This window comes from Lactuca virosa, chromosome 1 (genome assembly GCF_052849685.1).
Source record: "Lactuca virosa cultivar CGN04683 chromosome 1, Lactuca_virosa_CGN04683_v6, whole genome shotgun sequence".
In the NCBI taxonomy this organism is placed as follows: Eukaryota; Viridiplantae; Streptophyta; class Magnoliopsida; order Asterales; family Asteraceae; genus Lactuca; species Lactuca virosa.
Genome location: NC_136426.1, coordinates 92,156,264 through 92,168,975, shown reverse-complemented (window position 1 = coordinate 92,168,975; position 12,712 = coordinate 92,156,264). Strand labels below are relative to the sequence as shown.

The following is a 12,712-nucleotide window of genomic DNA, read 5'->3' as shown; positions in this document are numbered from 1 at the left end:
TTCATTGTTGACCCTTATATTGAGATTTATTGCATATTGGTCCCTAAGTAAAAGAAGAGTGCAAAAGGGCCCTTAGTGGCATTTTGGTAAATTCAGACTTGGGGAGTACGCTGAGCTTACGTGTGTACGCAAAGCGTACTTGGGCATGTCTTAGTACGCTGGGAGTACACCTCGTATGCAGGGCATACATGAGGTTCATGCAAACCCTAATTTGTAGGGTTTGACTCATATTTAAGCCTCCTTATAGCCTCACATCTCATTCTTATGCATCCTTCTTCTATGAAATCGACCCCCCAAGAAAACCCTAAGAGAAAGAGAGCATTTTGGAGCCTTTGGAGTGATTATAGGTGTACTTGAAGAAGAGAAAAGTGGTGTGGAGATCTTGGAGTTTGGGAAGCACTTTGGATATGAAGTTTTCTCCTTGTTTGCAACCTCCAAGAGGTATAAAGCTTGCAACTTTATGTCACACCCCCGAACCAGACGGCAGAAACGTCCGAGGGCTCGTGTGACTATAAATTGAAATATCATCACAATGAATATACATGAAACATAACACAATCATCACCAACATTACATAATACAACTGATATTGTTCACATCAAGTACATTGTTTTACATTACATATTTCAAAAACATAAATTGTACGATGATTGACATTTGCATAAAAGAAATCCCAAAATACTCTTGACGGTTCTTCAGCTTATCGATTACCTGATAATACAAGTTATTTTGAAAATGGTCAACATATATAATGTTGGTGAGTTCATAAGCATATTTGATTGAAAATTTTTGTATTGGGCGCATAACCCAGAAAATCCGATATTTTCTGTAAAATTCTCTGAAAAAGATGTAATGATTAAGTATAAATGTATGTGTGATTTTCATTGTAAAATCATGTATAAATGAAAGATCCAAAATTTCCTTGTATTATATCTGTTGTAAGAAAGAGGTAATGAATAATAGTATTTCCCCAGAAAATCCGATATTTTCTGATTTATAAAAGTGATGTAGTCCTTGCATTATTGTATGATTTGTTTTGTATCGACATGATTGAAGAGTTTTGATTTCCGTAATGTTATGATGGTATTGGATCTCTAAGTGAGTCGTTATAACCATGCATGATAAAAGACTAATTCGTCTGCCATGGCATTTTCCAAACGCCGGTATTTGATTAAGGTTTTGTCACCCTAGACTGGCCTAGTCTAACTGTAGCGAACAGCTCAAGTGTGGGGGAGTCACCCCCGTATAGATCTATACACAAACTCTCGCTCTCCCTCCAGGAGACTCTGATTATAACTACAGGCTACGGCCATACACTCAGTGATGTCAACCGACAAGTCTCACTAGATCCCATTTGTTTCCACATGAATATGTATAACGTTATATATATTTAGATTTACCAATACCAGATGATATATGAATGTAAAATGATAAAGCCCAACAAACATGAAAAAGGACAATTGTGGCCCATTAGACATGTAAATTGTTTCAAGGCTTGCTAGGTATGCAAAAGGACACTTAAGGCCCATTAAGCATATAATGAATAGTTCAGGCCCAATTATCATGTAAATGGGCCACTAAGGCCCAATAAACATGTAAAGGATAATTTAGGCCCGTTAAGCATGTAATTGGGTCACTAAGGCCTAATCGAAATGTAATGAATATATTGGGCCCATTAAACATGCAAATGGATCACGAAGGCCCAATAAGCATGTATAGGAAGTATTTGGCCCAATATTCGTACCGTTGTTGTATTTCGTTTGTTTGTTATAGTATAGTTCATTTAGTCGGAAAATTTATCCATAATGTTATAAAAAAAATCCAGTGTTTTGTTATAATGATATTTTTAGTTCGTTACGTCAAAATTCTATAATTTGAACTCGTGTTTAATAAAAATTACACTTTACGTCCCTTAAGAACTAAATTGAACATTTAAAGGCTTATTTTTACATAAAATGTCATTTTTGGTATATTTTAATTAAAAATAACATTTTAGCCCATTAATTTATAAAAATTTGTATTTTCGCCCCAAATGTTTAGTAATTTACGGATTTGGCCCAAAAATACATATATTGACATTTTCGGCCCATTTTTGCAGAAAATTACATTTTCAGCCCTTATTTGAATAAAATGACATTTTTGGCCCAATTTTTATAAAATTAACATTTTTGGCCCAAATCTTGAAATAATCGTCATTTTCAGCCCCTAATCCCGTGGGTTTTCATTTTTGGCTCGAGTTTTTATTTCATAACATTTTGATCCATAAAAATTGTCATTTTTGCAATTTGGGCCCAAAAAGCCGTAAGGCCCACATTAAGGCCCATAATGCAAAATTTTACACTTTTGACCCTTTGGAAAGTATGATTGTTATAAAAACTCATTTTTAAGCGAATGTGACCCTTTTGGTCCTTATAAAACCGTAGGTGTCACTTTTGTCCCAATCTTTTGTTTATTTGTCAAAAATGATCCTTATACAAGATTTTTGTTTTGTTTTTCACAACTTAGGCATGTATAACACTTTTAACTTTGTAGTATGGTGACTAGAGTATTTTAGTTTATGAATCTCACATATTTTTGTTAAAGTTTTATAGATCCATCGACTTTTATCACACAAACACAACATAAACCAAGAAAATCACACATAACATGCATAAATACATAGATCTACACATAAATACTTGTATTCTCCCGCCAAAACATGTAAAAACCGAAAACAAGGGGGTATGAACTCACTTTGCTTCGTTGTTTTTGGTTTGAAGAAGAAATGGAGTGAGTTTTTGATCCTAGCAAGCTTCCTTGAGTTGATCTCGAGTTCTATGAAGTCCAAGAGTATGGATCACGAAATAATGGGGGGTTAAGAAGAGATTTTTGGATGAATTCAAGAAGTTAACCCATAGATCTAAGTAAGAACTTACCAAGGTTGATAATGTTAGTGAAGGATCCTCTTGAAGCACTTATAAATCTCGAAATTTTTGATGGAAGGGAGGGGATGTTCTTGAGTGTTTAAGAGAGTGTTTGAAAATGTGAGTGTGTTGTGTTGTGGCTTGCCTCTCGGCCGAAGGTAATAAAGAGAGAGGGAAAGAGTGACTTTTGCATGCAGGGTAATAAACCTTATGGATGTATGTGATTTCTAGATGTTTGTTGTATAATTGTGAGTTGTCATTTGCCAAATCCATGCATCCTTCCATTAATCTTTTTTTTTACAAATATATATATATTGGGCCGAGATTTGGGCCAAGGGAATGAGAATGGATAGCTTGGGTCCGTTCTAAACTTAGTCCAACTTTATGGGCCGAATAATGATATAAAGGAGTGGGTTTATGGTCTATTAGAGGTAATTAATTTATTTATGGCCCAACAGGGCCCATTAGGGATAAACTAATCCATTTTAGGCCCACATGGCCTAAAATATTAGATTTTACAAATGTGGGCCCCTTCAGAGCCCATTTAAGGGTTCTAGGCCCAAAATATTCGAATTGAAGGCTTATTGGCCCATTAGGCCCAATAAGAAAATCCTAGTCCATGGTAAACTTGAACCGTGGTTTCTAGGGTTTCCAACCCTTAATTAAACATAAGAGATGTATTTAAATGGGCATTGATTGATATTCACTTAGAGTGTAACATCCATAAAATTTAAGCCAAATTAAAACTTTTTAAAACATTTCAAAACTAATAAGTATTACACTTGTATTTCCAAAACGGTTTATTATCAGAGTTTCCCAGAGATCATAAGTCCAAAACACGAGGATGTGTACGATCACGCCTTCGCCTTACCGAGACATCCGAAGCACCTGAAACAATAAACTGAAACCGTAAGCACAAAGCTTAGTGAGCTCCCCCAAAATACCAACACCATACAATATATCCATATCATATAACAATTTCAGAACAACATGCATAATGAGCCGTCAGCTTGACTGGACCGCCTTACAAGCCTTCAGTCTATCTGGATTGTTCTCCGAGCCTGCGGCACGTCTGGACCGCCTCGCAGGGCCTACAGCCTATCCGGACCGCTCGCCGGACCTTCGGTCCCTTTACAGGGCCTTCAGTTTATCCGGACCGCCCTGGGTATGTTGGCCCTCAGCACAAAGCAGGATTGCCTCAACCCAACCCCAAATCAAACAAACATGTGTACATAATTATCACACTTGCAATATATATATATATATATATATATATATATATATATATATATATATATATATATATATATATAACAGTCATACCAATCTAACAGATCATCAATCATAGCAACATCTTATAACCAGGATGCTGACATAACTAGGCCACTATCATCGCATCATCCTATATACCAAGATATTGATCTAACTGATCATAATAGCATAACATCCTATCTACCAGGATACCACTCTAACAGATCATAGCAGCATACAACATCCTATCTTCCAGGATACCGATCTAACTGATCATAGCAGCATACAACATCCTATCTTCCAGGATACCGATTTAACATATCATAACAGCATACAACATACTATAACCAGAATAGCAATCTAAAGGGTCGGCCTTGGTGCCTTAGACCCTGTTGATATAGTGAGGGTAACTCACCTGGCACTGCTAAGGTCCCGCATATACACTTCAGCTGCTGATTTACAGATTCCCGAACTGTCAACATCAAACAATACCCAATTAATAATTGGGTTCAAAGTTCAAAGTCCAACTCATACTCCAAAAGCCCAAAAGTCAAGCAATGGCCCGAAGCCCAACATATGGCCCAATTTTCCAAATTGGGCCCAGACCTCTACACGGTCTTTCCTTAAGGCTCATCTAATTATTCCAATCCAATTCCCATGGCCCAATATCACATACTCATAAAGGCCTAATTATGGCCCATCTATGGCCCAATTTTCCAAATTGGGCCCAAGACTCTCACATGGGCCTTATCCTTAAGCCCATACAATTATTTAGTCCATTTACTTATTCTTGGAAAGCCCATTATTAGTCCAATCACCAAAGCCCAATAGTAAGGCCCAACTCAAGGCCCAAGTAAGATTAGGGCTTTCACATGAAATGATGATTAGGGTTAAATGTTTCTTACTTAACCCATTAAGATTAAGTCCATTGTTGCCTTACATTAATTTGCCAATGACTATTATTTGATATTTCAAGTTATTAAATAATTCTCGTGTGCGTGCCGATCAATTCCCAAAAATTAGGGTTTTATGCTATTAGGGTTTTCCAGGCCCTAATTAGGGTTTACCAACCCAATATTAGCCCATTAGTCCATTGATTGGGCTTTTAGATCACATTGGGCCTTATTGGGCCCATTGGGGTTTTATTAGGTCAAGTATGGTTCTCTTGGGCCCATTAGGGCTTCATTGGGCCCACTAGGGTTTCATGTGTCCCATAAGAATCTAACACAACAAGGCAAAGCACACCGCCACCCAACATGGCGGCAGGAGACGGCAGCCACCACCTCACGGTGGTGGTTCAAGCTTTTCTATCATTATTCCGATTACATATTACAATGATACACACACACTATCCCAAAATAAACACCTAATAATTTCACAACCAACCACCATGAGGCGGCAGACGGTGGTCGGAGGTGGCAGCCACCACCTCACGGTGGTGGTGGTGGCTCACTCTTGTTTCACGTTCACACAAACCACACCCACACTCTCTTAATGGAATACAACAACCCTATACACACCTAAGTACACAAAGCACGCACACAGCCACCTTCCACGGCGGCTGGTGGTGGCGGAGCATAGCAGCAGAAGGCGGCCGATCGGAGACACAATGCTATCAGCAGCAGCCACCATGGCCGACCGCCATGGTGGTCCTTCGTGACTCCCTCTCGACAGAAACCTCACAAACCACGAACCACCGAACACCAAAAATGTCGTGAACAACCAGAGAATGCACTCAATCCCAGTCGCTTTGGGAGGTAGACGATGGCCGGAGCAGCAGTGGAGGCAAGGGCACGGCAGCGGAATCCATTTGCGGTCTCAATCGTCGCCGGCAGCGGGAGCGAGAGCAGCAGCAGCGTCAACTGAGGAAGATACGAAGGTTGCGGCGCTATACAGTCCGGCGACCCACCAAAACGACGTCGCTGACGGGATTGCACCGTCGGTTGGCTTTGATGGACGACATCGGTGGCTAGGAGGTGGTGGCCGGAAATAGCAGAGGTAGGAGGGGGCGGCTGGAGGGACGTGAGGTAAAGGTGGCGGCCGAATGGAGCATTAGGTTTAGGGTTAGAGACAATGAACCAGTTAAGGCTATATACCCGCTTCATGGAAACATTAATCGATATTGACACAACCGGTCCCTCCTTTTCCAATTTCTTTCAAACTACATCCTTAACTTAGCATTTAAACCCTTGCTCCCATAATTCTTTTCAATATAAGTCCAGCAATTACAAAACAACCCCTCCTCTGCAAATTATTTTCAATTAAGATCCATAAATTACCATTTCTACCCTGGCTTCAAGAATCCTTCTCAGAATAAGTCTGATATTTACTCTTTAACCCTTGGAAATCCAAAGTATAACATTTGGCACCCCGAAACCAACACCCCATTAATTATTATTTGATTTTGGGGCAAGAATAGTATAAAATAATAGTAAAAATTACCCTCAGGGTCCCGGGTTTATTATTTAATTATCCTATTTTAAATGGGATGTTACATAGAGTACATGCTTTACAATAGTTGAATGATTACATGAGAATAGAATTTTCCTAGCTAAAATACTAGTTGTGACACTTTACCACTCCATCTTGTAGATCTAGACATTTCACTCTTTTAAGTCACTTTTTGTCCCCAAATGGTGATTCTTGAGCATGACATGCTCTTGACCCATTAAGTCATCCTTTCAGACCCTAGGAAAGGTCTTGAGTCATAAAAATGGGGTCTTAATGGTTGGTTTTGCTCCATGCATTCTTTAGAAGGTCTTAATGTATTAAGATGTTGAGTTAAGCACTTAATGGACATGCAAAGTCATAAAGTTGGAAACTTTATGATTCTTGAGGATGATTTGGCCTTGGATCTAGAAGTTGGACGTAAGTGATTAAGGCATTAAGATCTTAATGTGTTTTTGGAACGACCGGGCGTACGCCCTGCATAATCTGAGTACGCAGCGCGTACGCGGTCAACCTCCCCGATGGTGGTCAATGCTCGAGTAAGCCCCGCGTATGCATTTTGTGTTGACTCAGCTGGGTTGACTCAGTTGACTTTGACCAAGTTTAACCAAGGGGCATTTTGGGTATTTTGGATGGTGTTTGAGAATTGGTCATTTAGATAGATAGGTGACGGTTAGAGCTGAGATTCGTAGTCGGGACCTCATCAGTTATTGATCAGATCGAGAGGTGAGTTTCCTCACTATACTTATGGGTCGAAGGCACCAAGACCATCCCATTGGATTTGATATCCTGCTCTGAGATAAAATATCGTTATGATGTAGTGATCTGTTAGATCTGAGTCCTAGTATATAGGATGTGAGTACGCAGTAGTGATCCGTAGATCTGTCTGATAGTTTATTGGCCGGTTATATGTTTATTTGTTATATATGGACATATTTTGGTTGGTGGTTGAGGCTTTACTTCTATGTGCATGAGCCAAAAAAGCGGGGGCATTCCAACCCGATGGTTGATTGGGACCGAGGGTATTCCAACCCAATGGTTGACTAGACTCGTTGTATATTGGTGTTCCAACCCGATGGTTGACTTGGCCTGGGGTGTTCCAACCCGATGGTTGACTGGACTCGTTGTATATTTGCATTCCAACCTGGGGTATTCTATCCCGAGGATGACTAGACCTGGAGCTTGAATGGTCCTGGGGTATTCCAACCCGATGGTTGATTGGACCCAATGTGCTTGGTTGTATATGTTATATGTTTGTATGGTGGTACTTTGGGGGAACTCACTAAGCTTCGTGCTTACAGTTTCAGTTTATTGTTTCAGGTACTTCAGATGATTGTGGCAAGGTGAAGGCGTGACCATACACATCCTTGGTTTTCTGACTAACTGGATCTTGGGAGACTCTGATTTTAAATAATGTTTTGTAAACGATGGTTTTGTAAACATTTCTTTAGTAAATGGGATGTTTTGAAAAGTTTAAATTTGCTGTGACTTTTGGGATGTTACAAGTTGGTATCAAAGCCTTGGTTTGAGCGAATTGGAGGAACACCCGTGTGAATCCATTCTCAAACTAAGGAACTGTAAAGTTTTTAAAAATGATTTTCAAAATTGTTTTCCAAAAATAATCAAGAAAGGATGCAATGTGTACGATCATTCGGCGCCAGTAAGTAGACCCCAAATTACCACACTATTATGATATGTTAGAATTGCATGCTAGTGATAGACTAAGGATCTTCAGGAATTGCATGATAGAATTGTCTAATTATATGATACATGATAGCCTAGGGTTCTTTCTTATATGAAATTTACATCATTATTGTGGTCACTTAGTGTGTGCATCATAGTTGTACACAACAAAGATTCTATAGCCTGAGAATGTTTGATTTAGATTTACTTTCTATTCTTGTCTGATTAAGGGCTTAGAGTAGAGTCAAGTATTCGACTGTCTATGGGATCCAGTGTTATGTATGATTAGCATGCGCGAGTGGCTGCATGGTTGGTGGAAGTTTCATGATGGGGTGCATTTCATAGCGGGTTAGTGTGAGGAATGATTAGCCACTCTTGAGAAGGTGAGGGAGGGACGAAGGTGTACCCGAGATGCTGGGATTTAGAGATCGAGAATTTCGTATGAGGATCTGCCTGCTTTTATTGTGTCTTAGTGTCAGTCGACTCCACTGTTTGAATGTTGCTTGCTTTGTGCTTTGTGGGACTCACATTGATGCGAGCTAACTATCACATGAATACACTAAGTTACATGCTATGGAGGTTAAATCATCTTAGAGTGAAGGATTTGGCCCTATTGCGCAGCTCTCGTTTGAGTCTAACCGTTGTAGGGTTGGGTCATGTAGTCGAAAGATTATTTAAGTGTTTGTTGCATGTAATTGTATTCATGAAGTGGTTGGCCGACATTGATTGGGGTCCTTCAACAGCTGGTGGTAAGGGAGCTGGTGTTAGGTCATAAATTGTGGTTTATACTTTGCTTTTCATAAGCCTTTAGAGTTTTCAGTCTAGGGCTGAAATCCCCTTGAGTTCCTTGTAATTGGACCGAAATCGTGTGTGATTTTGGTTAGGCTTTGTATTGTTTTGTTTAGGTTTTGGGCTTGGGCTTGGTTATTAGGCCTAGGTATATATAGGGTTATTTAGGTTTGAAAATGGGTAAGATTAGAGTGTGGGACGTTCTAGGGGCTGATATATTACTTAGAACACGTTTTGGAGAGAAACCAAGAGAGAACAGTGTGTAATCAACATCTTATGTACCCGACTATTCAATCTAATAGTGTGCATTGAAGATTAACTATTTGTGTTCTTATTTCATCTTATTTCTTGCATTATACACTTTGATTGGGATTCCGCACCATCAAAGTGAATCCCATTGATTTGTAGGAGAATTCGGGACTTACAAGTGGTATCAGAGTAAGGATCGGTAGCAATCGGGTCATTGCAAGATATTTTTAAGAGTTTTTCTAGGAAATTCTTGGTGTTTTTAATTTATATTTTCTGAATTTCTGGCCAATGTTCTTCGTGTTCTTCATATTTTAGGAGTTTAGATCGAGTTTGGCATTAAAATATTGAAAATCCCGTGTTTTTGGAAAGTTTTGGGTGATTTTTGGCCAAAATTTGTGAACTCCCAGCGAAACCCTTGGTCTCGGTCAAACCCTAGGCGGCCTGCAGCAGCTTCGGACGTTCTCGGTTTGGCCTCGGAAATCTCGGACGCGTCTCGCAGGTTCACGGTGCGAAGCGAAGATCTCGGAGCGAGGGTTTACGGTCAGCAGTTCGTTTTCGGTCCGACAATCTCGCATCTGCTTCTCGGTTTCTTTTGTTCTCGGTTCGGATTTCGCCTTTTTTCTCGGATTCGGATCAGCCCCTCGCAATCTCGGCCTAAATTTCAGAATTTCCACATTTTAGCTTATTTTTGGTCAAAATTCCATATTTTTGATCCACTAATTTCGTTTTTGGTCCTTAGGCCTCATATTTGATCAAAAAGTCACGTTTTTGGTCAAATACTCTCGTTTTTAAGTCAAATATTCTCGGTTTTAGTCTAGAAATTTTCGTTTTCGGTTTAGAAATTTTTGTCTTCGGCAAAGGTTATTCTTTTTGGACAAAGAAATTTGACTTTCATGTTTGACTTTCAAAGTTGACTTTTGACTTTAAGTTTGACATTTGACTTTTAACTTTGACTTTCTCGTTTAAATTTCAAGTTCTTCACGTTTGACTTTCAGATTTGATTTTTAAGTTTGTTTTTTTATTATTTGACTTTTCAAGTTCTACTTTTCATGGTTGACTTTTAAGTTTGACTTTTCAATTTGACCTTTCAAATTTGACTTTCAAGCTTGACTTTCGAGTTTTAAATCAAAGGGAACTTAAAACAATTACTATTTTTGGTAAATTATCCTTTTTGGTGAATAATGAGTTCATCAATCACAAAATAGGTCAATGAAACTTCCTGTTCTCAAGCATGTAGTGATACAATTAAACTTTATCGTGATCAAATTTATATATTAATTAGGGAAGTTGAGGACCTTAAATATGAAGGATACACTCTCAGGAAGGCTCAAAAACCCTTAAAACAACAATTAGAGGCCCAAACAAAAGATTTAAAAAGAATAAAAGAAGAATATAGTATTAAATGTGAAAAATACAACTATACTCAAGTAGAGATTGTCAATCTAACTGCCAGGCTTGACACGTTGAAAAATAAGTTTGAAAATGCAGACTTTAATTGTAAAAAGTTTGATGTGTCAAGTAAGAAAGTAGAGTCCATGATTGAAAAACAGTTAAAATTTAAAGATAATCAGAATAAGGGTCTAGGGTATCACAGTGTTCCACCTCCCTTAAATGACAACTATAACCCACCTCTTAAGACTAACGAGGAAGAAATTCCTGCTCAGTATGGTCAAACCCCTGTCCCAGCTTCAGTTAAGACTGAATCATCTGGGCCTACTGAGGTTATTAAGGTGAATGTTTTTTATGCTTCTACTTCTTGTGCAGGTAAAGTAGTGGAAGATGAGAACAAGGAGAACACTATTGAACAAACAAATGACTCCTTGAACTCTGAATCTGTTGCTTCTAATCAACCTGTTGTTGATAAATACATGCCACCAATTCAAGCTAAACAGAGTGCCTGTTGCAAGTGTGCTTGTGGGAACAATCAGAGACAAGGCAAGGTCACGCCACCAGGGGCAGGAAGAAACAATTCCTATGTGAAGAAACAAACGTATTTTCACTTTGGAACACCTGGACACATTGCCAGAAATTGTCCAAATCGCGTATATGTTCCCTACTACGCACAAGGATGGCAAAATGCGCCAAGAGGGAGATTCTCCAAAGGAAATTCTTCGAGGTCACAATCACAAAATGGTGACTGGAACGCGAAAAAGGCCAAGAATCAAACTCCCAACAACAAGAAGGGAATGTCGGCCACGAAGTCCAATCCAAGAGATGCTCCAGTGAAACCAAGATCAGTTAGATCAAAGTCATCTCGAAGATCGGCTTCAAGTTCAAAATCAAGTGCCGAGGCACCCATCCGATCGAACAAGAAATGGGTTAAACCCAACTACAGATGGGTACCAAAGGTTTATTCTCCCAAATCTTCTAATGATTCTAATATTTCTACATCTTCTGTTTGTGATAAGCAGGATATGTCATGGGAGAGAGTGTCTTGCAAAGTTGACAAAGGTCAACCCAGTTTCAAAATGGACTGGGTTCCAAAGACCAACTAATCCCGCTCAGTGTCGGAGCAGCTATGGAGGCATATCATCAGACTTCGGTTTGTTGATAGTAGTTGTTCCAGACACTTGATAGGAGGCATCTCTCAACTGTACAACACTCAGAACTTTAAGTGAGAGTATGTGTCCTTTGCGGGAAAGGAAGAAGGAAAAGGATCACAAATGGGGTTTGTGCTTAATGATGTGAAGAATTTTTGGATCTGTTCCGAGATTGAAACACAACTAAGGATGAATTTGTTGCTGCTTGCGTCTTCAGTTGCTGACTTTCAGTTTGAATTCTTTCGATGCTCCTGCGTTTTTCTTAAAATGATTCGTTTCAAAGACAAATTTCTTTTGATTTTGCACACTTATTTTATTTCTTCTCCGTGCTCAATTTAAGGGAGAGTAATCAAAATACAAAAATTTAGAAAAATCAAAAATTAAAAAGTTTACATTTTGTATTGTACTTTTGTTTTTAGTTAAATTTGTTCATATTTCTTATATGCACAAATTTAGGGGGAGAATTAAAAAAAATTTAAAATTTTCAAAATACAAAAATATTTTCATTTATGTTTTTATTTCTTTTTCAGAAAAACCAAAATCCAAAAAATAGTGTTTTGAGCGTATTTTACTTTTATTTTTATTTCTTAGTGTGCTAAGTTTACTTTTATTTTTATGTTTGTCTAAAAAATTTTCATTTGTCTTGAAAAGTGAATTCAGGGGAAGATGAGACTCGAGGAGTATGTATCGAAATATTATGGGCAAGGAGAAGAAATCTGAAAGTAGAAAGGAATTGACGGTCATTACATTTCACACTACTTTCACAAGGAATTGACGGAAAATTCATATGCTAGTGATTGACTCTTTCATATTGAGACATATACCAGTCTTAATAGGAGTCTTCGCATC

General features: G+C 38.6%; 1 long non-coding RNA gene across 1 annotated transcript; it reads right to left on the bottom strand.

The window, feature by feature from the left end:
• Positions 1–3,581: 3,581 nt before the first annotated feature.
• LOC145105620 (uncharacterized) lies at positions 3,582–6,205 on the bottom strand. Its single transcript, XR_013707373.1, has 2 exons — positions 4,570–6,205; positions 3,582–3,791 (listed from the first exon to the last, which is right to left on the bottom strand). It is a non-coding gene; the product is annotated as an uncharacterized LOC145105620 (long non-coding RNA).
• Positions 6,206–12,712: the final 6,507 nt, after the last annotated feature.